This window comes from Parasteatoda tepidariorum, chromosome 2 (assembly GCF_043381705.1).
Source record: "Parasteatoda tepidariorum isolate YZ-2023 chromosome 2, CAS_Ptep_4.0, whole genome shotgun sequence".
Classification (NCBI taxonomy): Eukaryota; Metazoa; Arthropoda; class Arachnida; order Araneae; family Theridiidae; genus Parasteatoda; species Parasteatoda tepidariorum.
The window spans coordinates 101,065,665-101,083,556 of NC_092205.1; the positions used below are offsets into that span (position 1 = coordinate 101,065,665).

The window sequence follows — 17,892 nt, forward strand, 5'->3', positions numbered from 1 at the left end:
TATTAACTATTAACTATGCTTACTGTTTAACTAATAATTACTTAATTTAACAATTAATTAATCGGATAATAATTTAAACATTTTTAGCTCGTAAGGAAAACGAAATTTAAAATTATAATTTTTACGTGATGTTTTACATTGCAAAATTATTATTCTCTACTTTAAAAATTCCAAAAAAACGTATTATTTATTACCAAAAACGTTCGAAATTTTCCCGACATTCAAATCTAACTTTTTCCCTATATGTGGGGAAAATGCAATAATTTCCCCACTTGGCTGTGTATATATCTACTATTTCAAACACTAATAATTTGCTAAGTTTGTAACAGTTTTAGTTTATTTTCAAGATTTCGCACAACATTTTAGTATTATTTATAAACTATTTCGTAATATTCATTAATTTACCCAACCCCTGCTGTCGCAGTGCCTTATGAAAAATTAAATACTAGTAGAAGAATTATGATAAATTTTACTAATTTTTAGCTGAAAAGGAGAGTCTAGTTCTAAAACTGAAAACTGTCTTAGTTTTAGGCTAAAAACTGTCTTAGTTTTAAACTAAAGACAAATCTAAAAAGGGACCATTCAAGTATTACGTCGATATGTTTTTGACAATTTTAAGCCCATTCTCTGCAAAATTGGAAAATTACAACACATTCCCATGAATATGAAAGAATTTTAGGATACTCTTTCCTTATTTTTTGCAAAAAATGTTACTTTAATTTATTTTATAAAATTTTGAGTCGAATATTTTCTTTAGGAATTTTTTGTTTTCCTACAATAATCAAAAGATTTTACCTTAAAAACTTACATTAAAAATTTTTTCATTTTCCTTGTCAAAATTTAACTTTAATTGCAAATATGAATCTTTTCAAGTTTTGCACTATTCCAATTTTTTTCTTGTTACACTTTTTGCATTTAAAAAAAAGGAAAACAAGGGGATTTTAGCGTCTTACGCAAGCATTACTCATACCTTTCAGTGCCCAAGTAAGTAACAGTAAGCAAATCAAAAAACTCTTAACCATTATTTGCTTTCGTAATTCTTGAAAGGTCTCAAATTAAATTTTTAGTTAGATTTTGTAAACAATGCAGGAGTTTTGTTTTCGTAAACAGATAGTCCAGTAAAATTGAAATTTTCTTTGGGAAAAGATATTTTTACACAGAAAGCTTTGTTATGTCCTTTATAAATGATACCTAAAAACACCCCTATTCTCATTTGTACGTTTCCCCCTTTCTTTTGGGAAATCGAGGGATTTGAAGGAAAAAATTCTGAAAAGCATTATTTCCGAAGTATTTTTTTTTCTCCACAGAATTAGATTAAATCAATCTTCAGACAATCTGACTCATAGTTCAGAAGCTATTAATGTTTTATGTGAAAAAGTGAAAATTTGTAATATATTTACGCAACTGACATTGCTATCTAAACAAGTGAGGTTTCTTTAGTATTTTTTTTTTTCACATTGATTCGAATACTTTACACAAATTAATAAAATGATTAGTTAGAAATTAAAAAGAGCTCCTATGTGCACTTTTCACATAGCTATGTAGGAGCTGTCTGAACATTTTCAGGTGTAATTTTTTAAGCTGAATGGATTGATATAAAAGAGGAAAATATTAAATAAATAATGGATAATTACTTTCACACACATTCAATGACATGTTTCTAAAAACATAACTGGTTTTTAAAAAAAAGATTCGCAATCCATGTGGCCTTTCGATGGAACCCAAGTGTTCCGCGGAGCATCATTAGGTAACTGCTGCTCTAGACTAGACTACTTAAAGCAGATTTCCTCTGTCTACCTAAAATATCGCTTAAACTTTCGGATCTCCGATTCGTATTAAATATAAAATCAGAATTTGATAGTAGTCGCACTAGTTATCGCACTATTTACGTCGCACTAGAGCTGCACACTGCGCTATTGGCGAAGGTCAGGGAAACATCCCCGAGGATGATCCGAAGACATGTCATCGCAATTTTGATCCTCTGCAGAAGGGATGGCTCCCCTGCCTTAGAAGCCCGACGACCAGCACGCGAAGTCGAGCACTTTAAGGTAAGACAGTTTAACGAGGACCCATACAGCACACCCTTGGTACCTACGCAGACTGATCAAAGTGGTCACCCACCCGCTTACTGACCGCAACCAGTGATGCATGACTTCGTTGTTCTACTGGAGTGCGTGTCTTTACGATCAGTCCACTGCGGGACCATTAGAATTTGAGGTGGATTTATTTTTATAATTTCTTTTTTATGACCTATCTACAACGGAATCCAAGGGTTCCACACATTACCTTTTGTTAAATTACTGCTCTAGTCTACTTAAGGCAGATGTACTAAAATGTCGCTTAAAACTTTCAGATCTCCAATTCTTAATAAACATAAATTTAGAATTTGAGACGGAGTTATTTTTATCAATTCTTTTTTTTATTTTTATCTTGATTAAATATCACTGAAGAATCAGAACAGAGTCAACAACAACATATTCTATAAAAATCGGTGTTCTTGAGTACACAATAAAATATGAAATGGTGCGTAGAATGGACAGCTACTGAACTCATAATGACCATGACAAAGACAAAAAATCGTTCCTATAAAAACGCGCGCTGGGTGGCGCCATTTTTTTCCTAATCCATTTTTTCTCCCCTCCGTGCCCTCTCATATTCCCCCCCCCCCATTGGATATAAGAGAGAGAGGGGGGGAGGGAGGACATAGAAGGAAATGATTGAGACATAATACGGTGTTTATCTGACGTCTATAAATCAGGCACACACGACTTAACACGAGGGCTCCTATAGGAGAGAGAGCAGGAGTTTCTTTAATACCAGATTTATGGGCAGCATCACATAAAAGAGGATTCACTATCCACAAATTCTATGGCCTGTGTTTTACCCCCAAAATGTATGCTTCACTTCCTCATTCTACTATTTATTTATTTTTCTTTTTTATGAAAGGGCGATATCAAGACTACATCGATTTTTATACATCCTAATATTATGATGAAGTCACTAAAAGTGATTTTTTTTCTTTTCCTTTCTGTTTCCTAAAAAAGTACCGCAAATTCAGCAAGATTTTTAATCTTTTAAAAAAATGAGTGACGAGAATAGGACGGCACCAGAGGTCCTGGTTGTCAGAAACCCTCTGCAGATTAATTTACCCTTTGAAAAAAAAAAATTTTTTTTTCAGTATCATCACACGCAAGTTCATTATTTATAAAAAATATCTTCGGATTTTTTTTTATCGTGCTTGATGTGCGTCTTCTTCGCTTGAGCAGGGCAATTTATTATGTTTCTTATTAAAATTATAACTGAAAACCGCATAGGAATTTATTCCATTTCTGCATACTTTTGTCAATTTAAAATTTAATGAACACAACGCGCGGTTGTTAATTATCTTTAATTTTATTTATTTAATAACCGTCGTTGAACATCTGACCCAATTTTTTTGGTTTTACAACTACTAACGTTCATCTCCGTAACCTTGAACCCAATCCGGAAGACAAGGAAAGAGTCCCGCAGTGGACTGATCGTTAAGACACGGTTCTCAGCAGATCACCGAAGTCAAGCATCACTGGCTACGNGTGCGTCTTCTTCGCTTGAGCAGGGCAATTTATTATGTTTCTTATTAAAATGATAACTGAAAACAGCATAGGAAAAAAAATCCTATGCGGAATTTATTCCATTTCTGCATACTTTTGTCAATTTAAAATTTAATTTTAATTTTAATTTTTATTTTTTTATTTATTTAATAACCGTCGTTGAACAGCTGACCCAATTTTTTGGTTTTACGACTACTAACGTTCATCTCCGTAACCTTGAACCCAATCCGGAAGACAAGGAAAAGATTGTTTTTAGCTACGTAATAAAATGTGTTAAATAATACTTTCATGTACTGTAATACAGAATCCTCTATTTGTAACAACCAATTTGGAAAAAACCCGAGTCTAAGCACACTCTCAAAATAAAAGTACTTTCAACTCCAAAATATAGTTTTTTTTATTTCTCAATAAATATGATTTGTTCTTAGAACTATAATGGTATTGTGTAATTGAAATCGCAAGCAGTTTTACTCACGTTGTTGATTAGGAAAAAAATAAAAACTTAAGCACCTGCTTTGATTCAACTTTCTCCAAAAACCAATACATTTATAATATTTCTTAATGCAGGTGGGAATATCACGCACAAAAGAGGGTATGGCGGAACTCGAACCCGCTACCTACATGCTTCCAAAAGACGGATGACACCTTTCAGTCACTCAGGTCCCACGCTCAATTCTGAAGTTAGAAATAAAACTATCCCCCTCCTTTTCATTCATAGCGAAAATTAGAGCTATTACCCTAAAAGTTCTCTCTGTTTACTAACAGTTTTCAAAATGTTTTAACACAAAATTTAAGAACTCTATCAAATTTTGAAATAAAATGGGTTTCATTCGTAAGATATGTTAAATAAACTCTTCAGAAACAAACAGGCAATTAAGATTATAGCAGGTCTTGAGTCCTCCATTAGGTTGTAGTTGTGGTTCATTTACGTCTCGCAATAGAGCTGTACAATGGGCTATAGGCGACGGTCTGGGAAACATCCCTGAGAATGACCCGAAGACATGCCATCGCAATTTTGATCCTCTGCGGAGGCACCCCAGCCTCGGTAGCGCGACGACCTGCATACCTGCATGTGAAGTCGAGCATTTTACTGTAGAACAGTTTTAACGAGAACTAATACCGCACACCCGCGGTTCCTACGCAGACTGATCCAAGTGGTCACCCACCGGCACACTGGCCGCAGCAAGAGATGTCTGGGAACGGTGTCAGACCGATCAGACCACTGCAGGACTAATCCATGAGGAAAAACACAACAAATCTGTTATTACTTCATCAACTTACGTGAGCGGAACTCGAATTCAGATAAAATAGGCTATCGGAAGCCATTTCGAATAAATATAACTTACAGAGCTGTAAGCTTAAGCCAATGGCTCCTCGCATATTTCTACGAACTAAATAAAACTTTTTTTTTCTTTGTCTCTTCAATAACTTAAAACTTGTTGCCGTTCGTAAAATATTGAAAAAGTGCATGTAGTTGCGAAAGAATGGATTAAACTGAAAAGCTGAAAAGATCTGTTGCGCATCAGTCACGATGATTTTCATAAACACCCATTATAAAAAAATAGACAAGAAAAAGTGAGAAAAATTATATGTTATCATTTTTTCTCTATCGTTAGTTGCCTTCCGAATCGAAGATTTTTTCGTTAATTCTTACCAAACGCAAATTTTGAGCCATCAGATAAGAAATGCATAAAAAAGAAGTAAGCAGTTTTTTTTTATATTTATTTAATTAGATATCATTTTTGAAATTTATTTATTTTTAAATGCACACATTGCTGTATTTTTTTTCCCTATTGTTCGTGAATACGGTTTTGAAAATAGGATTTTATTAATTCATTTTAAAGTTTATAGAAACATGTACTATAAAGCCATAAATGATGAAAAGAAGTTGAGAAATGAATTTTTTTTTTTTACTTTCAACTAATGTTTTTCTTTTTTTCTTTCTTTTTCTTTTCAAATTGTAATGCATTGTGCTTTCCGAATAATGCTTAGGAAAGCTTGTTTTCAAATAGAATGTGAATGAATTTAAGATTCATATTTATATATATTTTTTTTTCATAGAAGTTATAATAATTTAGATTTTTTAAAAAAAATTTATTTTCTTTTAGTATTTATACAGAAATCATATTGCTATAATTGCTTTTTCATACTAGTCGACATTTTTTGGTTCTGCATCGAATGTAAGAAAATGTTCATTTTTTTTTCAATATTTAAAAAAAAAAAGGAAACTATGAAACAAAAAAAGCATTTTTTCTATGGACTGTGAGATAAAAGTTTTTGCCTATAAATATATTATTAAACTTGTAAGAAGTTATGTATTCTATAAAGATAATAATAATAATGAGTTAAAAATATTTTAGTATAAAAGTCTGTATTATGACAATGCTAGATATTTCTTAAACTCTCATACGCTTTTATAAGGCGGAAAGAGATAGAATGATGTAGAATAAGTCTTTGTTTGAAGCTTAACAAATGCACTATCTAAACTTCCAAAGTGCTAATTTTTTTCTTTTTCTTTGTGTTTTTTAAAGTAAAAATACGTTGAAAATAAAACTTTTTTTTCTTCTTATTAATAAAATCAATTGTTTAACTATCCAAAAAGCATAATCCTAATCCTAAATATTCTATAATATGTACTAAATAGTATGTTGATTTTCTAAAAATTGACTAACATACGGTTTTTTAAGGTATAAGTAGTAGTGCAAAAACATGATTTGGGGCAAAATTTTTGAAAATGAGTTTTTTATAAATTTAGAATTCCGGTACTTATAGCTTTCTAAAAATGCTTTACTTTTGTTTGTACTACAATTATCTACAAAGTTATGGCAGTTTTTGTGCAAGGTTGATAACACTGGATAGACTAGTGATCTTTAAATGCTTTCTTTTATCTCAAAATCAGATTTTTTTTCACATTTTACACCACCTGATACATTATGATATCTCAAGTTGTTTTTAAAATAATTGTCTATAATTTTTTATGAGTGATTGTGATTATACCACGGATGTTTTGAACTACAAACTAAGAGAGAAAAAATTTCATTTTTTATGCATATTTTTCGTGGAAGACAAGTGCGGAAGTTAGCCCTTTTTAACTACAGGGTTCCTAACTCAGTAGTATATACACTTGTTTTTAAGATAATAGTTCAAAACATAGATGGTAGCCTTCTAAATAAAAGCTCCAAAAGGATTTTTTGTTTTAGGAGATAGAAATTTTAAATTACAATGTTTAGGGTATATGCAAATAAATGGCCATATTGAAAAAAAACTAACAATAATGATATTTTTTTTGCTGGTTTTATAAGTTTTTACACATAATAAAACAAATGAACTTGTTTTTTAAAAAATTTTATTAATATTTAAAAAAAAAAGTCGTCGAAACTAGTCGGATACCTTAAACCAGTGTTTCCCAAAGTGTGGTACGCGTACCCCCGGGGGGTACGGGATCAGTTAATCGGGGGTGCGCGTTCTTATGCGGAAATATCTTGCAACAAAAGAAAATTTCAAAACATTTTATTTAAAAACAAAGCTAAAATTTACGATTATGTATTTTTCTATTGGCTATTTTTTGCAGAGTTAACAGTTAATCATGAGTGGTGTCAACGAACAGTTGTGATTTTTAACTTTTGTGCAATTTTTTTATAGTGAAGGTTTGTAATAAATTTGATTTATTTTGATTATTTTTATAAAATATAATTTTTATCTCTAACATAGAATATGGATCGCTGGTTAGTATTAATAAAAACTTTGTACCAAAAAAGAAAAATAAACATATTTATGGAAAAATACATTCATTTTTTTATTGGTGGTACACAGCGTCATACGAAAAATTGAGAAAGGGTACACAAAAGTCATAAGTTTGGGTAACACTTGCCTTAAACGATTAGAAAAAAAAAAAAGAGCAAAAATTTTTCTCATCACAATTTTTCAAATTAATGACATTAAATAAAATTTATTTAAAAGGGGGACCTTTTTTTTTTTAATGTAAGGGAATTGAAAACTGTTGTCATCGTACCAAAAAATATTGTTATTGTTTTTTTTCTTTCTTTTTTGAATCAAAAGTCTAAAAGTTTTTGTAGAATTTCGATTAGATTTATAAAAGTGATCTAATAAATTTGTTTAAAAAAAACTGCTTTAAATAATTACCGTTGAATGAAAATTTAAGGGATATAAAAGTTCAAGCACGTGTTTTTGATAGCAGCTATAAAATATATTGATCCTAGCCTAGGAACAAAAATGCACGAGTATTTAAAAAAAAAAAAAAAAAATTCTATGTAAGAACGTCAATATTAATTTCTATCGGTACTAAACTTCTCTAAAATCTAATTGATAAGAAATCCTATGCTGCGATTATAATTTTAATCATTACAATAAACAATCTTAATTGAAGCAATTAATATGAAATGGCTTGGAGCCACATGATGATAAGCCACAGTTTTAAATTTCTCAAATCAAAGTTTCAAGGTGAATTCAGTTACATATAGGGACCACGATGCCAATAAGTAGGAACAGTTCTAGATTCTGTCTTATGCAGGTCACCCTATACAGATAATACTCGTAGGTGTATCAAATACGACAATCGCAATACGCATAGAACACGGAAATATCGTTATTGTTAACTTTAATTAATCCATACGTTGATATCGAGATTATTATCAGTAACATAACATATTAAAACGGTAATTTCGTATAATAGTGTACATAAAGATAATTATTGAATAGGACATTATTGAGAGTATTTAAAAATCTTGAGTTAAGAAAATAGTCATAAATTTTTTTAAAAAAAAAAAAAGAAGAAAAAGCACTAAATTAGTAATATGGGGAAATTTTGCGATCGATCGTTTTACATCGATGTTCTGTTTTTTAACGCATCGTGATTATAAAATTCGGAATAATTAAAAATAGTTCGGAATAAATAAAATTCTGATTATAAACTCGGAAAAGCAGTCATCAACCAAACTAGATATATCTGAGCAAAATGTCTTTTTTTAGATTTAGTATGAGCAAAAAATTATTTGATTAAAAACGATTTGCAAGTTTTTCTCATCGTTACTTTTACTTTACTGTTACTTTAGCTTTTACTTTTAAAATACATAAAAAATTAATATTTTAAGAAAAGTGTCGGTAAGATGTAAGTGAAAAAAAAAGGTGTTATTGTATTATTGAAAGATATCCTACTTTTTTGAAGTTATACTTCTTATGCGACTTCCAACAAGGTTGCGTTAAACGTTTAACGCTACATTTTTATTGGCCGGGAAATCACGTGGTAGGATCCAGTTTTCCCTCATTCATTTCCATATTGTTTTGGTTCTCACTAGCATAAAAATAATAAAAGTATTGTTTTTCTATAAATATTTTTTTAGTTTGTTTTGATACACATATAATTTAATAGGGTAGTATTTTTTATTTTCAAATTTAGTGGATAACAATTGTAAAAAATGAGTGAAAACAATCCCACGGACAATGCGACGGATTTAAGGTTATGTCAAGGTACGTCTCTTGTGAATATCAATTGATTGTTAGGTTTTCTCTTCTGAAATTACATTATGACGCATTCACATACATTATTAATACAAATACATTTTCCAGGGCGAGACGATGAGGCAACCACAAGCACTTCCACTGGTTCAAGAGGTCCACGAGGGAAAAATGCACAATATTACCGTTATTACAGAGCACGGAAGCGAGCGGAGCAGGAAAAAGAGTCGTTGAATAGAACTAGTGATCCTTCTACGACTGCTGATTCTTCTACAATTAACGTCGCAGGGTACGAAGTTTAACTTCTTCCTCGCGGAGAGACTCCACGCACTATTTTTTTTTTTTTTTTACGTCAGAGGTCTTATATAAATAACGTTAAGTCTGTTTTTCTTTTCGCAACATGCTTACATAAGAAAGTGGCAACTTGTTTTTTTTTATTTGACTTTTATTGCAGCAATCTAATTTCAGGGTTGAATTTAAGTAAAAAAATTTTAACTTTGCGAGAAATGAAACTTAGGTTTTCATTCAATTTTTTAAAATTTCCGTACGAATCTTTCGTGGTTTGCTTCCGTACTCAAAACTCTTGACCTCGGATATCTCTTCGAAGAAATTTCTACCTATCTCTTTCTGTCCCTAAATTTAAATTTAAGATTAATTTTGAAATCTATACAAATGCAATTTTTTTATTATTATTTTATTTATAATTTTTATTTTTTATTTTTTTAAATAAGGAGCTGTTTTATGTATTATGTATATATTACTGTAAATGACCGAAATCGGTGGTTGTTGACTTCTACCTGTGAATGCTGACAGTCACGTAGCCGGTTCGGTAAATGTCCGAAACATATACTAGGTCTAGTTAAGTGCCACTGATCGGTATACCTTTGACCGGTATGATCTACATTAATGTTTTTTTAAGGTTAAGTACCACTGCCCGGTATGCCCTACATCGATGTTTTTTTCAGGTCAAGTGCCACTACCCGGTATGAGTTTAACTGGTACTTAGAACACTGATGTTTCACCTAATCTATCCTCAGCAGATATTAAAATATCGAATAAATACAACAATATCAACGAATAAATTAATATCAAATCGGATATAAAAAATATTTTGGACATTCACCGGTGAAAGTCGACATTCTCTTGATTTCGATTATTCGCGGTAACATATTACATCGCTTTTATCTCACCACACCTATGTCAGAAAAAAATAAGCGAATCGTAATATTTGAATGCATTTTCACCAGTTTTAATAAAAAATAATAATAAAACTGAAAAAATTTAATAAGGAAAATATGTTTTTTTAAAAAAAGAAGTAATTGGTAATTCTTTTGAAAGCAGAGAAAATATGATGCAGAAACGTTTTTAAAATATTAAAAATATGTAAGGTCACGTGTCATCCATTTTATGAGTGAAAGTGAAAGTTTCTGAAGATTTCCTTTTTAGAAATGAAAATGCATAGCTAAAAATAAAAAGGAAGAATTTTTTTGTTCCGACCTTGACACGCGAGACGATGCTGTCTGGGAGAATATGGGGGAAATCCCCCTGGAAACGTGCCAATCTGGAAAAATGCCAAAACACATGAACTTCCTAGTAGAAAAGAGAATTTCATAAAAGGTAAATACACATTTATTCTTCCTCATTCTTTGTTTCTCATTCATTATCAAAAGAAGTATTTTCTCGTTTTCAAATAATTTTGAACTCTGCCGATTAGAATACTGATTTATTTTTTATAATTTCAGAAAAAAAACACACATATGATTTTTTATTTTTATTTTTAGTTATAGTTTACTGCATTCTACATTTTTCTTTTTACAAGAATTATATTAAAATAAAGCATAATATCGTCTGCTACTTACAGTGTCTAATATAAAAAGACTTTTTTTCTTTTCTTTTTTTAAATTAAATTTTTTATTCTTTTCAAAACAAACCTTTAAATTGTTTGCAGCTAACAAAATGTGCAACTATATATAATTTGAAATAAAGTAGCTCAATATATATTTCATCGGAATAAAATAAGGTTCAAAATTATTCACGGCAAAATTTTTTTTACTTGTTTTAGACTATCATCTATACTTTTTTATGATATATAGTTAGTTGTACTGTCATCAGATAAACAGCGTTAACATTACCTTTTTTTTTTAAAATTAGAATTATAAAAAAATAAAATATAAAATTGACTACAATTTCAAACAAACACCGAAGCAATTCTTATATAGTTTACTTATGCTCGCTTCGCTCTCTTCTAAGTTAAAACCCCTTTGAAATGCGTTCTAGCATAAAATGTTAATAATTTAAATCAGTTATAAAAATCTTTAAAACTAATTCTTCATTCAGAAATTAACATTTAGGGTCAATACTAAGTTATTGAAATAACAAAAATTTAAACTGAAATGGATGTCATGAAAAACTCGCAAAAACAAAATAGTTATGGTTTTAAAAAAACAATTACTATTTACAAATTTCTGGTTACTTTCTGGCTACTACTATTAAATAGCTATAAAAGAGCCTTCCAATGAGGTTAACCGGGTTCGAATCCCAGCGATGGCTGGTCGATACGAATGTCGCATTCATCCGGATCACACAGACCACAGTGGCGCCGTAATAATATCCTCAGTGGTAGACGGATCATGGGTTAGAGTCCCCTTGGCGTCAGGCTAACGTTGGGAGGTTCTCGTGATCTTGCTCTCCATGTATGCCGGTTAGTCCCATTAAAAAGTTCTCAGAGACAGCAAATTTCTCCCAATACTTGATCCTGGAGTTTCTAAATCATCTTGCAATAAGAAGTAAATAATGGGTTCAGCCTATTGAATGTTCACACTTTCTCCGAAAACTAACTTCAAGTGAAATCGTGCAATGGGAAATAAATAATGCGTTGAGAGATATTCCAGAAAAGAAAAAAAAAAGTTCTATTTATCCAATTTTATGGGCAATAATTCATAACCATCTGTTTGGCCTGCGGTTTATTAAATCGAGTTGTTTATTAAAAGGTTTCGGCTGTGACCTTTCATCGACAACAAATTGGTCACAAAAATACAATCTCAAATAAAGGTACTCTCACCCCTTCTTGACACTACTATTACGCATTTCGGTGGTAAACACGCACTTATCATAACTGCATGACATCTGGACCCATCTTTACAGATTGCGTGGGCGGCAACACTTCTAAATGTTTGTCACACGCTTCCACCGATGCTTTTTGCCTCAGTCCCTCTTACTACAAACTAACTTTTAAGATATATTTCAATGAATAAATACAGTCCATGGCTAAATTATTAGACGCTCTTTAATATTCTATGTAAAATCTTAATTATCAAATGATACTCTATACAGCTTTATTGTGTTTATGTGACTGAAATCTTGCTTACGTTAGTGTATCCATTGTTTAGATTAGACGATATATAATGTTAATTAGATAAATTAGACGATATATTATATAAATATAGAATATTTATTACATCAAGCATTGTATTATAATAATCAGATCAAATTATTAGACGCACTTGTAGTGTTTTAATAATGACATGTTTTGCACGAGTTCATATATAATACTTTTATATTTAAACATCGATGTAATGGATTTTTATTCGGGAGATTTTTTTAAATATGTTTCCTATTTGTATTTATTTTTAATGTACAGTGCACTCCCGATTATCCGGGTTAATCACCGGAATAGGTCGCACGGACAATCGAAAAACACGGATAATCCGAAAACTCCTTTTATTAATGAAAAATTCAATATCAGTACAAAAGATATCAAAATTACTGACATTTGCATGCATAACATCAAACTAGGAATTTTCCTTATTAAAAAATGTGTAATGCATCTTCGCCATATATCGATACACATATTTTACGAACCGCAGTAATGTCACCGTAATCAAATCCTCCCATATAATCTAATAAAGTTTCCACAGAGCAGCAGAATGAGAAATTGTATTTCATTCATTTACTACATCTTCTGCATCAGTTACTATCATCACTATTTGATTTAACAACATAACGATGTCTTCATCAGTCAAATACTGGAAGCCAGGCTCACATGCATCACTTTGAAACCAATCTTCTAAATTTTCTTCATCAAGAATTTCGAAACCTTAGCTTGTTCGAGAATACTGTTATCATATTTTTTTTTTTTCTTGAACATCTGAAGAAGATTGTTCATCAAGCGGTATGATCTTTCTCCAAGATCGCGATAACGTAGACGATTTTAATTTTGACCAGGCTGATGATATTCCATATACTTCAATTCAATAACGAATATTGCTTCCAAAAATTTGGTAGTGTTATAACTTCATGAATCAAATTTTTTTAATCTTGAAAATGTTTCTCTTTAATATTTTTTGTTGATTCCGGAATGAGCACGGATAATCCGCGCACGGATAATCGAGAGTGTACTGTATTTCATTACAATGTTAACCCATTGATAGACTAACGTAAACAACTGCAAACAGTGACATAAAAACAATAAAGCTGCATCACCTGATAATTAAGATTTTACATAGAATATTATAGAGCGTTTAATAATTTAGCCATGGACTGTATAAGTTACATTTTGAGAAATAACTTCATTTTATAGAGGATCTGATTGATTATCACGAGGCGTCTTTTTATCGCATAAAACATTGAATTTTTAAGTTAAGTTTTAATTTAATTTTTTTTTATTAATGTTTTTAAGAAAGTTGTATTTCTTTTAACTACTTTATCATAGCATAAAATGTTGAATTTCAAATTTATTTCCTTTATAAAATTAATACTTAATTGATCTTTTTGAAATGGTTATCGTTCTCCTATCGGTAGCTTTATAGAAATGTGGTCCTTTCTGATTCACTGAAATTTGGCGCTTTATTGAAATGAATGTAGTACACAAATAATGCTTTTCTTCAAAAATAATATATATATATATTTTTTGTATTCCTAATTTATTTATTTTTGAAAAAATAAATTGTTATTAAGTTTATTCGAGTGGATAGCTTTTCAGACAGCAATTCAAAATTTACGAATTAAATTACTATTAATTCTTCCTCAGTTGTTGAACAGTCATGTCATCTAAAACTTATGTTTTCGTTGAAAAAATTTAGAAATTTAGTCAAAAATTTGAAGACTCCCAAACCCTTTCCTTCACCTCTCTTAATTGTGTCCAGATTATGACATAACTGTAAGATACATCAGAAGAAATCACCATTTCATAAAATTACTGTAAGCTACGTTGTATAAAAGAAACATAAAAAAGCCTTTACAAAATAAATATAAAAACACTTTTTTAAAAAATTACTATGAGCTACATTTTATTATAGATATAAAGAACATTTTATAAATTAAACGAAGATACTTTAAACAAAAATTTACAATTAGGTACCATCCATTTTTTTTTTTAATCTTCCTATTAAATTTTATTCAACATTTTGTTAAAATGAAGTGAGTAAAAAAGGGTCATGTGTTAAGCGTCAATGAGTCGCGTGTTAATTGTGTCGTGAGTTTAAGAAATACGATTCTTTTTAGTACCCTATTAAGATTGGAGGTTTTTATTAAAGTTCTAACATCGTCCTGTAAGGCTATTTACTCACTAACTGATGAAGATATTTGTCTTATAGTTTTTATTCATTTATTATGCACTATAGTATTTAATTCTCTGATATTATTTTTCACAAAAAAAGTTATTCCTCATCTTTTTAAACTTAATTTGTTTTTCGAATGCCATTTAAATATTTTTCTTATTTGGCGTAGTTCATGGGACAGATGGAAAATAATAAGGATCACCTGAAAAGCGACATTCAGTTTCTTTTTTTTTCAGTTAGCGTCTTGACAGCCCATGGTGGGCCTTCTCAAGGTGCCTTTTTCGGACTAATCTTATATCTACAATTTTTTTCTTTCATATATTTGCTTTAAAGACGTAAAAATTAATAATTTGATGGTTTAGTGATTTGATGAGTCATATAGTTCGGCTCTTAAGTTAATAAGTTAGTTATAAATTGTTTTGTTGTTATTTTGTTGAATGTAAAGTTTATCGAAACAAAAATCTTGAATTTTACCAACACTTATAAAATACTCAAAATAGAGAAATCAAACAGTGATATAAAGTAAAATTAATGTATAAATAAAATAAAGGAGTAAAATACAATTGGTAATTATTATCTGATTAAATTATAATAATAAACTGTTGTGCATGCCAAATATGCCCTGTTAGATTGTATTAACTTGTTTAGTTGTCGGAAACATATTTCTTAGATTTTATTTTACTTGTCACAGTAGTTTTGACTCAATAAGATTCTAAAAACTTGATTATAACAACTGTGCAATGAAAACATACGTCATTGATAAAGTCAATTCTTGCATCGAAATTGCCCCCAATTCCCGAAATGTATCGATAAACATCAATGTTGCACCAGTTGACTGGTTTTTGACGAAATTTTATTGATTTAGTTATTTTTTTTTTTATCCTGCTCGTTACTTCCTAGATTTGACTGCAATATTCTTGAAAAGAAAAATAGGTGAAGAAGTTGGGCTGCTGTTATAGTACAAATAGATCTTTTCCTTGCTGCAGTGAATAATTGCTCACATTATCTTTAACGTTTTTAAAATGACGTTACGTACCTGGCAACGTTTTTAAAATAGAAACCCATTCATTGTTCGCTGTACTTGCCAATTTATAAGACTATCTGAATTCCTTTTTGCTATAAACAATTGGAAATTTTTTTTTTAATTTTAATCGGATATTTTTTCGAATGTTATTTTTGCGGAGAGATCTTCTTTAAGTCAAGTTAAGAATAAGTTAGAATGTCATTAACCATCCACACACGTGACCAATGACGCCCGCAACGGCTGATCGTTTATTAGCAAAATGGCATGTTAAAGTCGAGGTAAGTTCTATCCACATAAGTTAGACTGTTAATTAACCCCTTAACGCGCAGATTTTTTGAAGAAAAACAGGCCATAAAAAATAAATTTTTTTAATGTTTAAAAAACACACTTTATATTAAAGAGCGCATTGTTATTTTCAATTCTCGATTATATTCGAGGGTGAAAAATTATAGCAGCATAAAATACAAGGCTGCTCTAATTATCTCGAGTGTGCACAGTTTGGCCTGTTTATAGTGCTCTCGAATTAACTCGAGCGAACAAGTTGAGGGGTTAAATACAGTAGTACAGCACATCGAATATGTTGAAATATAATTCTTTCTCGTCTACTTAACTTATATTTATTATTTGTTTATACATTTTATTGTAACCGTGATACATCTCCCTATGTCTACCTGACAACTTCGATGCATAATTAGTTTGTTCAACGTGGTTGAGGGACGGTCTTTGTGTAGAGTCAGAAATATAAAGTGAAAGAATTGAAATCTTTGTGAAGGAATATAGTATATGCGTCACTTAAGAGAATTGATACTTGACGGGCTTGGCTTACTCGAAATAAAATGGAAAGAATAATTGCTAACTTAAACAGATGGCACGAGTCAACAATCAATCAGTATCGAGGTGCTCGCATTACGTCACTTGTTTTTCCAAATTAATTTGTTGCCAACAACTATATCGAAATATTTCATTCATTAATTCACTTTTCACGCAATTCAAATAAAAAATAAATGCATGAAAGGAAACATGATTTGACTAGTGTTGACTAACACTTGGGGAAAAATTCCTTGTTAGGATAAGATTTGAATACATTGTAAAAGCAATTGAAATTGTATTTAGTGTAGTGCATTTTACAGAAAACATAACAGTATTGTTAGGCTGAAAACTAGGTGGCAAAGAGAAGACTCATCTCTCCCTCATTAGTCGGCGTACGACAGACGCGTGGGGGAAGTGAGGCAAGTCTTAAGGGGTCAAGTAGAGATTTTAAAAGAAATGTTCCCTGTTTCAATGTCATTGCTTTTCTTTTACATTACGCACGCGAACATATCATAAAAGATAGTGCATATATAGTTTTTTTAATTTATTTATTTTTTTGTATGATGTGACTTTAATTATTAATATTACTGAAGAGTTTTAAAGTTATTTACTGTTCATTATTTTAATTGAATAATAGTTTTTATTTATTTATTTTTTGTTGTTGTATAATTATGTTCTATTGAAGAATAAAGAATCAAAAAATAGCTGAAATGATAAAATATGTTTAATATACATACTGTAACTGCCATATTTCTCTGAAATAAAGGAAGTTTGTGCGCAATGCTTACTGCAATCTCAGAAATGTAATATATTTTTCGTTGAACAAGCGATTTAAAAATAATGTGAATAACTATTAATACTGCTTTTGAATTTGAAACAGTTACTTAATATATATTATTTTAAATCGATTCGTTGAGTGACAATAGTTTTTTATTCTTGTATAATCATTTCCTATTGAAGAAAAAAGTAACATAAAAAAACTGAAATGATGGAAAAAATTAACTGTACATAGCAAAACTGCCAGATTTCTCTAAAATAAAGGAGGTTAGTGCGCAATGATGATCGCTCTCTTTGAATCGCAATATGTTCATTAATGAAACGATTTAACAATAATGTTAATTTAATTATTAATATTGCTTTAGAATTTTAACTAGTTATTTACTATTCATTATTTTAATTAATAAGTTGAGACAACATAGTAATTTTTTTTGTAAAATTATTTACTGCTTAAAAAAAGTAGCAAAATTTACCTGAAATGATAAAATAAATTTAATGTGCGTAACGTAACTGCCGTATTTCTCTAAAATATAGGTAATAAGTGCGCAATGCTGATCGCACTCTCAAAATCGTAACATATTTTTCGTTAATGAAGCTGTTTAACAATAATGCGAATTCAACTATTCATATATTGCTTAAGAATTTTAAACAATTATTT

General features: G+C 30.2%; 1 protein-coding gene across 3 annotated transcripts in view; it reads left to right on the plus strand.

Annotated features, from left to right (window-relative positions):
• LOC107455742 (protein hunchback-like) overlaps positions 1-17,892 on the plus strand; it is a 66,692-nt gene that overhangs the window by 10,904 nt on the left and 37,896 nt on the right. Inside the window, exon 1 of one of the 3 annotated variants that reach the window (XM_043044843.2) lies at positions 5,206-5,290. The exons of 1 other annotated variant lie outside the window; for it this stretch is intronic. The gene's annotated coding sequence lies outside the window, so the exon portion shown is untranslated. Of the gene's footprint in view, positions 1-5,205; positions 5,291-10,663; positions 10,683-17,892 lie in introns of those variants that run through there. One more of the 3 variants, XM_071187734.1, reaches the window with a different exon arrangement.